Source organism: Dipteris shenzhenensis, chromosome 5, assembly GCF_047967505.1.
Source record: "Dipteris shenzhenensis isolate YYH24624 ecotype China chromosome 5, Dip_SZ_1.0, whole genome shotgun sequence".
In the NCBI taxonomy this organism is placed as follows: domain Eukaryota; kingdom Viridiplantae; phylum Streptophyta; class Polypodiopsida; order Gleicheniales; family Dipteridaceae; genus Dipteris; species Dipteris shenzhenensis.
The window spans coordinates 31,162,148-31,171,880 of record NC_141600.1 but is presented as its reverse complement, the minus strand read 5'-3'; the positions used below and the strand labels follow the sequence as shown (position 1 = coordinate 31,171,880).

The 9,733-nt window shown below is 42.7% G+C and overlaps 1 non-coding gene across 1 annotated transcript; it reads right to left on the bottom strand.

Annotated features, from left to right (window-relative positions):
* Positions 1–1,327: 1,327 nt before the first annotated feature.
* Positions 1,328–1,523, bottom strand: LOC147901875 (U2 spliceosomal RNA). The gene has a single exon (XR_015541099.1). It is a non-coding gene; the product is annotated as a U2 spliceosomal RNA (small nuclear RNA).
* Positions 1,524–9,733: the final 8,210 nt, after the last annotated feature.

The following is a 9,733-nucleotide window of genomic DNA, read 5'->3' as shown; positions in this document are numbered from 1 at the left end:
AACCATAAAGAGAACACCTCCATGCTGAAAAAGACTTTTAGATGATGTCAACTGCAAGGGTTTGTCTCTTCCTTGATGTCAACTACAAGGTTCATCTGCGATTTTTCCCCAGCATACGGAGTGACCCTTTTTGCTGCTAGAGGCTGTTAGATTTAATTGTTCTAAAAGAAATTGTCACCATTTGAAGATCGTCAAATCAAGTAGACAACACTGTCATCATGAGGGTTCAGGTTCCAAAGGACCATAGTATAGGACCAAGACATATTCGGAGGATCATACATGCCCATCAACAATCCTCAGTCCCATGTGATCAAAGGTCTCATTGCAGGGCATCTCAGCAGAATTACCCGCATACTCTGAAAATACCAGATGCATATCAACATCCTCAGCTAGATGGGTTGTGCCCATCTCTGACTCTGCTTCTTGACTTTTATAGCCACGTATCTTGACACAGTTAACCAAATCGGTGTGTTGTTGATGCCTTGCAACACCAATCCCCTTTTTGCCTTTGTGAGGGACATCTGAGAGTCATCGCATTTAAGTCCATAGAGAATTGTCTGTAAGTTCCTATTCGGTCACGAATTGTCTGTAAGTTCCTATTCGGTCACGTATCATTAAGACCCGTGTCCAGGGCAAATAAATTGCTTTGCATTTAAATACATGGTCGGGTAAGAATTGCACCTTTGCCCCCTGGCAACACCATCAGTTGACCATGTGCAATTCATTCACTCCCATCACCCCCTCCGCATCCTCATCATATATGTGTGCCTGAGTTCCATCATGCATCACCCTTCCCAGGCCATACGCAGATAGTCTAGTGATGGTTGACCTCGATGATTCAAGCCATACGCAGATAGTCTAGTGTTGCTTTCTCGATTGGCATGAAAGACCGTTGCTGCATTGGAGTCGGTTGGCGATCTGTACTCTCTTCTCACGTTCTGAATCGTAAAGTGATTCTTGTCAAGAATTGGAAATTGCCAACTTCCTTCCTACTAATGGAGCAACCCGTGAGACAGCAACAGTAGGTACGGCAATCCGCCACAAGCGCCTTTCTTCTCAACACAACCAGCCATCTACACTCACCCAATCTGTGGACGTTCAACCTCCGGCCACTTTCCTATCAGCATAGCCCACATCTCCAATCTGCAGCTTCTCTGGAACGACCAACGAATTGCTCTGGGGACGACATCTGACTTCACTAACACAAAGGACTATGTACATTTGGCTCTGCGCAAAGGGGAGAGTGCAGGCCTGATTGGAAGCGTCCGCGTCCTCGGTCGTGTGCGTCCTTCCTTGTTAGGATTTGGATTGGGGTCTCCCGAGGGAGAAGGGGTGCGCCAGGCCTCTGAGGTAGTGCAAGACAGAGGCGACGCTCGCAGTCCCGGGCAGCAAGCTGCCGGATGGGGCTGCCCCCTGAAAGAAATTAGGTTAATATCATGTGACCCGATGGGTCACGTATCAGATATTAAACTGATAAGAACAGATACTACACTTGATCTTAGCCAAAAGGCCGAGAAAGGTATGAAGAGCAGGCGCTCGCAGGCTCCGCTAAGAGAGCCCTCCCCTCACCCCCTTTTGCAGTGCTGCTTATGGGGTAATTATGCCACGTGTCCACCATCTGTTGCATGCATCCCTCTCCATCGCTTTTCGTATCCTTTAGAAATTGAAGCCTAATACATTTAATACTTAATTTGGAAGCATGGAACTTAGCCTAATCACTCAAAAATAGAATCATTGCACACTACTGGCAGATGATCACAACCTCTTCTCTTCAGGCAACTAAGGGATGGTTAAAACTACCAAAGTGCAAAGTCTTGAAATTACTAGGTGTCCCTACATTATTTGACGTGTTAATGGGCGTGGCTTTTAGAAAGGTTCAAGGACAAATTCCCGACGTGGAGAGGCTACCAATCGAATTTGGCAAGGGTGAAACCTATCCTATAGGCACCTTGTACTTGTCTAGATCTTCTCCGGGAGGTGCTCACCAACAACTCGTTACCTTATCTCCCAACAAGTAAAGTGGACTTTTTGCAATAACGGAAATAAGGAGGTAAGAATGAGGGTTGTTGATATTCTTGATAAGGACTTTTTGCAATAACGGAAATAAGGAGGTAAGAATGAGGGTTGTCGATATTCTTGATAAGTAGCTTACAAGCTAGCAACCTTGTAGGTTAGCAGAGTAGTTATAAGCTCAGGCACCTCGTAGGCACAACTTCTCCTGCTCAAAAACACCTCCCCAATTAAACTAGGTATGGCTCCTAGCTCGCATAATTATTCTCTATGGCCACAATCTATAACCTTGAGCCTTGCCATGCCAAATGAAGTGACCTTTGGAGATCACTTTGCCGTGCCTTTGAGGCCATAAAAGCACAAATTGGATTTCGAACAAACGGATCCTTTATCAATATTTTGGCATTTTTTAGGGGTGCAACATTAGTTGACACTGATGTTAACAAGGCTAGCAAATTGTTCAAGACAAGCCTCCTGGTGCAAATATAAGCGTGGCTTGAAATCAAGAGGGAATTCATTCTCACCAATAGTGATAGGAAGACACCCATGAGCAAATCGACTCTCTGGTAAGAAAGTCGTCGGTGGAAAGGAGGGAACTTCTTGTTCTATGAAAAAAGTATTGGTTGGGTCGATGGTCCTTATTTTCTTTGCAATCCAACTCCTGAGTGTACCTCGAGGTGAGATTGTATCGGTTTTCAATTAGAGATGGAAGCATTCTTATAATCTGTGCACTTGGAAGAAAGCCCCCTAAAGTCTAAGAGAGAAAGAGACATTCATATAGAGATACACAAGCTGAATTATAATGCAATACGTTATCCCATGATAATCCCAAAAGCAATGTCCATGATAAAAGTAGGTGTGGGTTTTTTATTTTGGTGCCAAAAATGCCGGCCTTTGTTATTATAACATCAAAAACATTACAGCCTTGGCTGAAGTTATGGGTAGACTGCCCACGACCTACGTTGCATAGGAGCAAGCTACACTACTACTCCACCCAACTCCATGAACCACCCCCAAACCAATTCAGCATATACACGAACATTATTACCAAAATATGATAGCATCATCTTAACCCCCCCTAGAATTGCATTTTCTATGAACCTAAGACCTAAACCGAAACCAAATACCACTTTATTTGAACCGACCATATGCTAAGTAATATTGCTAGCTGTACATATGGCCAGCATGCAGATAAAGTCCACGTAAGATCCCCAATGAGAACCAGCATCCGCTTTGAACACATGTTGAATCCGCCCATTGATCCCACAATTGTGATAGAGCTTAATCCCACCTCTGATAGAGCCAAAAACTCTATACCAAACCCTCTGGGCAATCACACAAGACCTGAAGAGATGGGATAAATCGTAAAAAGCCAAGCCACACATAGAGCAGCATAGATTTATATTCTTTCACCCGACAACTCTACACTTAAGAGGAAGCCACATGTGTACTACCTTGCACAACATAAAAATGGCCTTTCTCACCCTGCAACCTTTTCAAATTTCTTTTAGCCTATCTGAACACCATTTCGGCAACCTTCTCTTTTTTAATTTAGCATTGAGATTTCCAAACATGGTCCTACTCTCCATCACTTTCCTATACCCTACTTTTGCTGAGATTTTCTGTAGCGCGACCCTCTACATTCCATTGGTTGATTCTCCACATCAAAGAAGGAACACCGTTTGTTGTCCAGCTTTCAGGAATGCTATTTACTACCTACAAGATGCGGGCTTATTTTCTATTATTAGATTGTATTGCTCAGCCAACCATATTATTAATCTCTAATCAGCTGTATGTTCGTCCCAAAGTTGAAGCTAAGAGCACCACCCTTTGTCCTTGCTCGGGGAAGAGCCATTCTGCAATTGGGTCTCCATTGTAAGAAACTGTCCTACTCCACCATAAATCCTCATGGAGGCTAGCATCACCACACAGGCTAGTTCTCCCCTTCCAAAACCATAAGCCACCATAGAATTTCCAAGCATCAAGTAAAACTGCTACCAAATTCGACCCCCAAATCTTAAGAGGAAACCTTGAACATATCTTCTCATACCGAGTGAGGTTTTCCCACATACCAACCTTCCTGCCCACTCTTTTCTCCACAAACCACTTTAATACATTTAATCCAAGGAGCCTCACATTCCAATATTGTTGGCAATCATTTAGATAGCAATGCAACATTCTTCTTATCAGCTTTATGGACTCCCAGCACCCCCTGCCTTGGGAGATTTTAATGCTTCCCAAGGCACATAGTGCCATTTCATGTTGCAAGCATCCTCCAACCAAACAAATGCCCTCAAAGTCTTCTCTATTTCCAACCAATGTGACTTTCTAAACCTCTAGATGGATGCCAAGTAAGTAGTGGGCAAAGAGAGAACATGCTTCAACACAAGAATCCTAGCACTCCACCCCATGGTAACCCCACACCACTACCTTAATTTCAATGTAATCTTATCCCTTAACCACTCGAATATCTACCTGATGATAACCCCCACCTCCAATGGAGCTCCAAGATACCTAATAATAACTCCCCGGTTAACCCATGGTCCTAGGAAACCATTTAGCCATTCAAGCTTAGGAACTATGTTCATTGTCAAGATAAACGACTTGGGCTAGTTACAGATTGACCCGTTTACCTCACAAAATCTGTTCATCATCTCACTAAAGACATGTTTGCTAGACTCTCGTGGTCCTCCATTGAAACAGAGATCATGCCATCAGCAAAAAATTGGCCACTAAAGAGTCCTAGAAGGCAACCTCAAGCATCTAGCTACTCCATCCTTCATAGCCTTTTAAATGGCCACATTCAATGGAACATTACAGATGGCAAATAGGGTTGGGGCCAATGGGTAGTGATGGCCTCATCCTACTTCATTTCTTTGGGAACAACTTTGCCAGCTTGACATTAACAACCTGGGACAAAGTCACCTTCAACCCGGAGTCATTTACCATTGCAACATAATCTAACTTAATAAGATCCCAAAAAACCCAATAAAACTCTGCAGTAAACCCATTCTTATAATCTATGCACTTGGAAGAAAGGATATTCAAGGATCATGCATTTAATTTAAACTAAGAATGAAGAATTGACTTTTCTTAAAGCACATGATTTGTAGTTCTTGAAGGGGAAAAGTGGGGCAATAGGATTGTCTGAGTGGGGTGTGAAGGGATGCCAAGTGCAACAAGTTGGCAATAGGGATCAAATTATGTGAGGGGGGTGGGAATCGATATGCAAGAAAAGTGAGCCAATAGGATTGTGAGTGGGATCGAGATAGGGAGAAAAGAGATGCAATGAGAATGTGAGTCTCCTTCATGGGACAATTTTAGCAAGGCAAAAATTTTTAAAGAACTAATGATGATGGTGAGGCTTGCTTCGTCTGAAGACTTTAGGAGGAAACAAAATTAAAAGAAAGGAGCATGATGGTGAGCCTTGCTTTACATGAAGATTTTCCAAGGCAACAAAATTAAAAGAATGGCATAACAATTGCATTTGCCTCTTGTTTGGGTTGAGAAAGCCCCCTAAGATGAAGAGAGAAAGAGATTCATCCAGAGATACACAAGCTGAATTATAATGCAATACTTTATTCCATGATAATCCCAAAAGATATCTCCATGATAAAACTAGGTGTGGGGTTTTTATTTTGGGGCAAAAATGCCATCCTTTATTACTAAAACATCAAAAACATTACAGCCTTGCTTGGAGTTTAGGGTAGACTTTCCACAACCTACGTTGCATAGGAGCAAGCTACACTACTACTCGACCAAGTTCCATGAACCATCCCCAAACCAATTTAGCATATACACCAACATTATTACCAAAATATGATAGCATCGTCTTAACCCCCCCCTAGAACTGCATTTCCTCTAAACCCATGACCTAAAGTGAAATCAAATACCACTTTATTTTGAACCGACTAGATACCACCTAATACCACTAGACGTACATATGGCCAGCATGGAGATAAAGTTTACGTAAGGTTTCTTGTATCCCCAAGCCTCCGCTTAGCCTCCGCTTTTGACAGATATTGATCTGCCCATCAATCCCACAACTATGATAGAGCTTAATCCCACCTATGATAGAGCCACAAACTCTATACCAAACCCTCTGGGCAATCACACAAGAACAGAAGAGATGGGATAAACCCTAAAAAGCTAGGCCACACAGAGGGCAACATAGATTTATATTCTTCCGCCCGGAAACTCTACATTTGAGAGGAAGCCACATTTTTAAGACCTTACAAAACATAAAAAAGGCCTTTCTCATCCTGCAACCTTTCCATATATCTTTCAACCTATCTTTCAACATATGTGACCACCGTTTCGGCAACCTCCTCATTTTTATTTTAGCATTTAGGTGTCCAAACATGGTCCTACTCTCCATCAATTTCCTATACACTACCTTTGCTAAGATTTTTGGTAGCCTCCACATCAAAGAAGGAACGCCGTTTGTTGTCCAGCTTTTAGGAATGCTATTTAACACCTACAAGATGAGGGCTTCTTCTCTGTTACTCAAATGGTATTGCTTAGCCAACCACATTATTGATCTCTAATCAACCCTATTTTTTTCCCAAAGTTGAAGCCAAGAGCACAACCCTTTGTCCTTGCTCGGGGAAGATCCATTAATGCAGTTGGGTCCCCACTGTAAGAAATGTCCTACTCCACCATAAATCCTCAAGGAGGCTAGCATCACCACAGAGGCTAATTCTCCCCTTCCAAAACCACAAGCCACCATAGAGTGTCCAAGCATCAAGTAAATCTACTACCTACATCCCATAATGTAAATACACTTTATTGGTGAGTGCTCCCTAACATTAGAGTTAGTGAATATTTCCACTGCTAACACTAGCACACTTGGTGGTTAGCTTTTGTTAAAATTCTATCTATCTGAACCCACTGAATCATTTGTAGGACCATTATAATGGAATATAATAGACCTTTCACTTGATAAAGAGAAGAACTTGGTGCAAAACCAATGTTCAACCTACCTCCATACATGGCTATCTACCATACCCCAAAGGAAGGACTTAGTTCGCAATAAAGAAAAACTAACCTACATGCATATCATCATCATGTCCTCAAGTACAATGCAAGAGCACGTGCAAAAATATGGTGTCACCATTGTACTTGAGCATATACTCAAGTACATTGCAAGAGCACATACAAAATATGGTGCCGCCATTTTATAAAAAAAATGCCAACGCTGTGAAGCCATAAAATATAATATCATCCAATGAAAATTGTACAAAATAAAAGCATAGGACCATGAATGAATTATATTTTCACTCCATTTGCACATGCTCCTCTGCCATTTCCCTGAGTTTCTGATCAACCCCTTCAACGGCATTTATCTCTTCCTTGAGTAACAGATTCTCAATGTTCAAGTCGCAATGGGCTGCACCCATTCGATCCAATTGTAGAAAAAACTCTACCTTCATTTCTTCCAACCAAGTCGTGACAGTAGGTAGGCATTGTTTTTGGACTCTCACCTGGGCAGTGAATTTGGAGACTTGTTTCTCTTGCACAGTTCTCTACTGTGCATGTTCCCTCTTGACTTCTTCTAGTTCTAACTGTGTGGCATGTAGCTTTTTCTGCATGTTGGCCTGCTTCAGCATGTATTCATGTCCAGCCTTCTTGCCCTCTGTTAATTCTTGTACTTGTTACTTTAGCTGCAATTGAATTTTCCTCTGTTCATCAACATAGTCTTGTAAAACTCTGAGTGCATGTTCTGACTCAATGCCTGTACTCCTTCTCTAATTAGACTCTTTAGCTTCTATTGTGGGGATGCCTACAAGTCCCTCCAAGCCTTTGCATCCATATGGCTAGCAAATTTGAATAATGCTACAATGAATGGCCCTATCTTTGAATGAGCATTGGAGGCACTCAACAAGTCTTTTCTAGCAATTTTGCTCATTAGTTAAGAGTGTAGCAGATGAGCCCATGAAATCTTGGTTCCCTTCTCAATGGCATTGTGGGTAGCATAGGAGTCTCTGGTCATAGTATTAGTCTTGATGAGTAGCTACATCCGTTCAAGATACCACACAAATTGCTATCGTCTCCTCAAATCTTGTACGTTATTGATGAAAAAGTAGTTCTTTTGTGTCTCTGGCGGGCCGAACTCCTTTTGCATGTCAGAGTCGACATCTTTTTTATAGACAATCTCCTCATTTATGATTGAAAGCTTGAAATGTGCGAAGCCTACTGTGAGCATCTACTTTTTCTGTGGTGGAAGTGGCGGTTCGTCATTTGATTCCATCTCCTCCAAATCGGGTATGTCGATAATCTCCGTAGTCGAGATTTGCCGTGGGCTTTTTCAAGTAGGGTTGAGAGATTGCTTAGGAGCCATGGTTGCGCTGCTGTGCTCAAGAGTTGGAGGTTGGGCTCTCTTCGGATGTGCTAGGAAATGTGAGGCGATGGCCACGTTTGGGTGCCATATGTAGAGAAGGCTCGTGGGAAAAGCTTCTGTTGATCTTGTGGTGTTGTCAGTGGCACATGCAACAAACTGGCAGTGGTTTTTGGCATGTGTGAGGAACTACTTATCAGCTTTCATTTAGCACTGCGAGATGTATTTTGGATGATGGAGTTGGTCGGCGAGAGGTCGAGCAGAACGGCTATTGTGGAGGTGTGAGCCTCATGTGAGTGAAAAGGCTTGGCGATAAGGGTCGGATTCATACTGAGTACATCCAGTGGCTGTCCTATCGGTACGGAGGATGGAGCACGTGTGAGACAGATTCCCTTGTTGTTGGAGCTGTGTTGGATGGTGAAATGGTAGTCGGATTGAAGGTGTATTCTTCACTTTTGCATGAAGCAGAGCGAAAGCGGATGTCGTAGTTGGATGTGAGTCGGGTGGGGTCGGATGGGATGAGTAATAACGCATGTGTTGGGTGGATTGGGGTCGACGGAGACATTCACCCATTCCTAGGCGCTTGTCGGATTGGCGTCGAAATCGGACACTGTGGTTGAAGTCAGAGTGTACTTGGAGTGCTCAGTTGTTTGTGTTGTATCCATCGGATTAGAGTCAGAGTCAAATCTGGCTTTGTTTGACGGTTGTCAGATGGTCGTTGGGCCCAGGCTCACCACTGTGGGTGCTTCGTTTAAGTTTGGCGTACCTGCAACTTTTAGTGGATTGGGCTGGTAGGCATTAGAGCATACCTGAATGTTTGTGTAGATGAAACAACATGTTTCATATGTCTATGTCAGACTAGTGTTGGACTACAGTTGGAGTCTGATGGATATAAATTCGTTAATGTGAATAGTCGTTGAAACATATTTATCATCTTGAGTGAGGTCTTTGCAGAGTTGCAGAGAGATTGTGTTTATCTTTGCTTGAGTGCGGTCAGGTCCAATATAGGGTTTGAGCCTGAAACTATTGACTGGTTTGTCATATGCATTCCCATGAACGTCAGCTGATTTGAAGGTTCGTTCAAGCACCTTGAAGGGACCATCATATCTGAGCTTGAACTTTCCTGGCATTTTTCCCAACTTTGTGTTAAACATTAACACCAAATCACATTTTTTGAACAATTTGAACTTGATGTTTCTATTAATCCATGCTGCCCTCCTTTTTTGAATAATATCAGTAGTATGTGTGGGGGTTAAAAGTCACTGTGCCTTTACCCTGGTTATGTACAATACTCAAACACATATATAAATGAATGAAAAAGAAGATTAGGGTGGTTCTGCACCCACCAAAACTTGTGTGGCTCTCTGTCTCTCTCTCTCCCTCTTC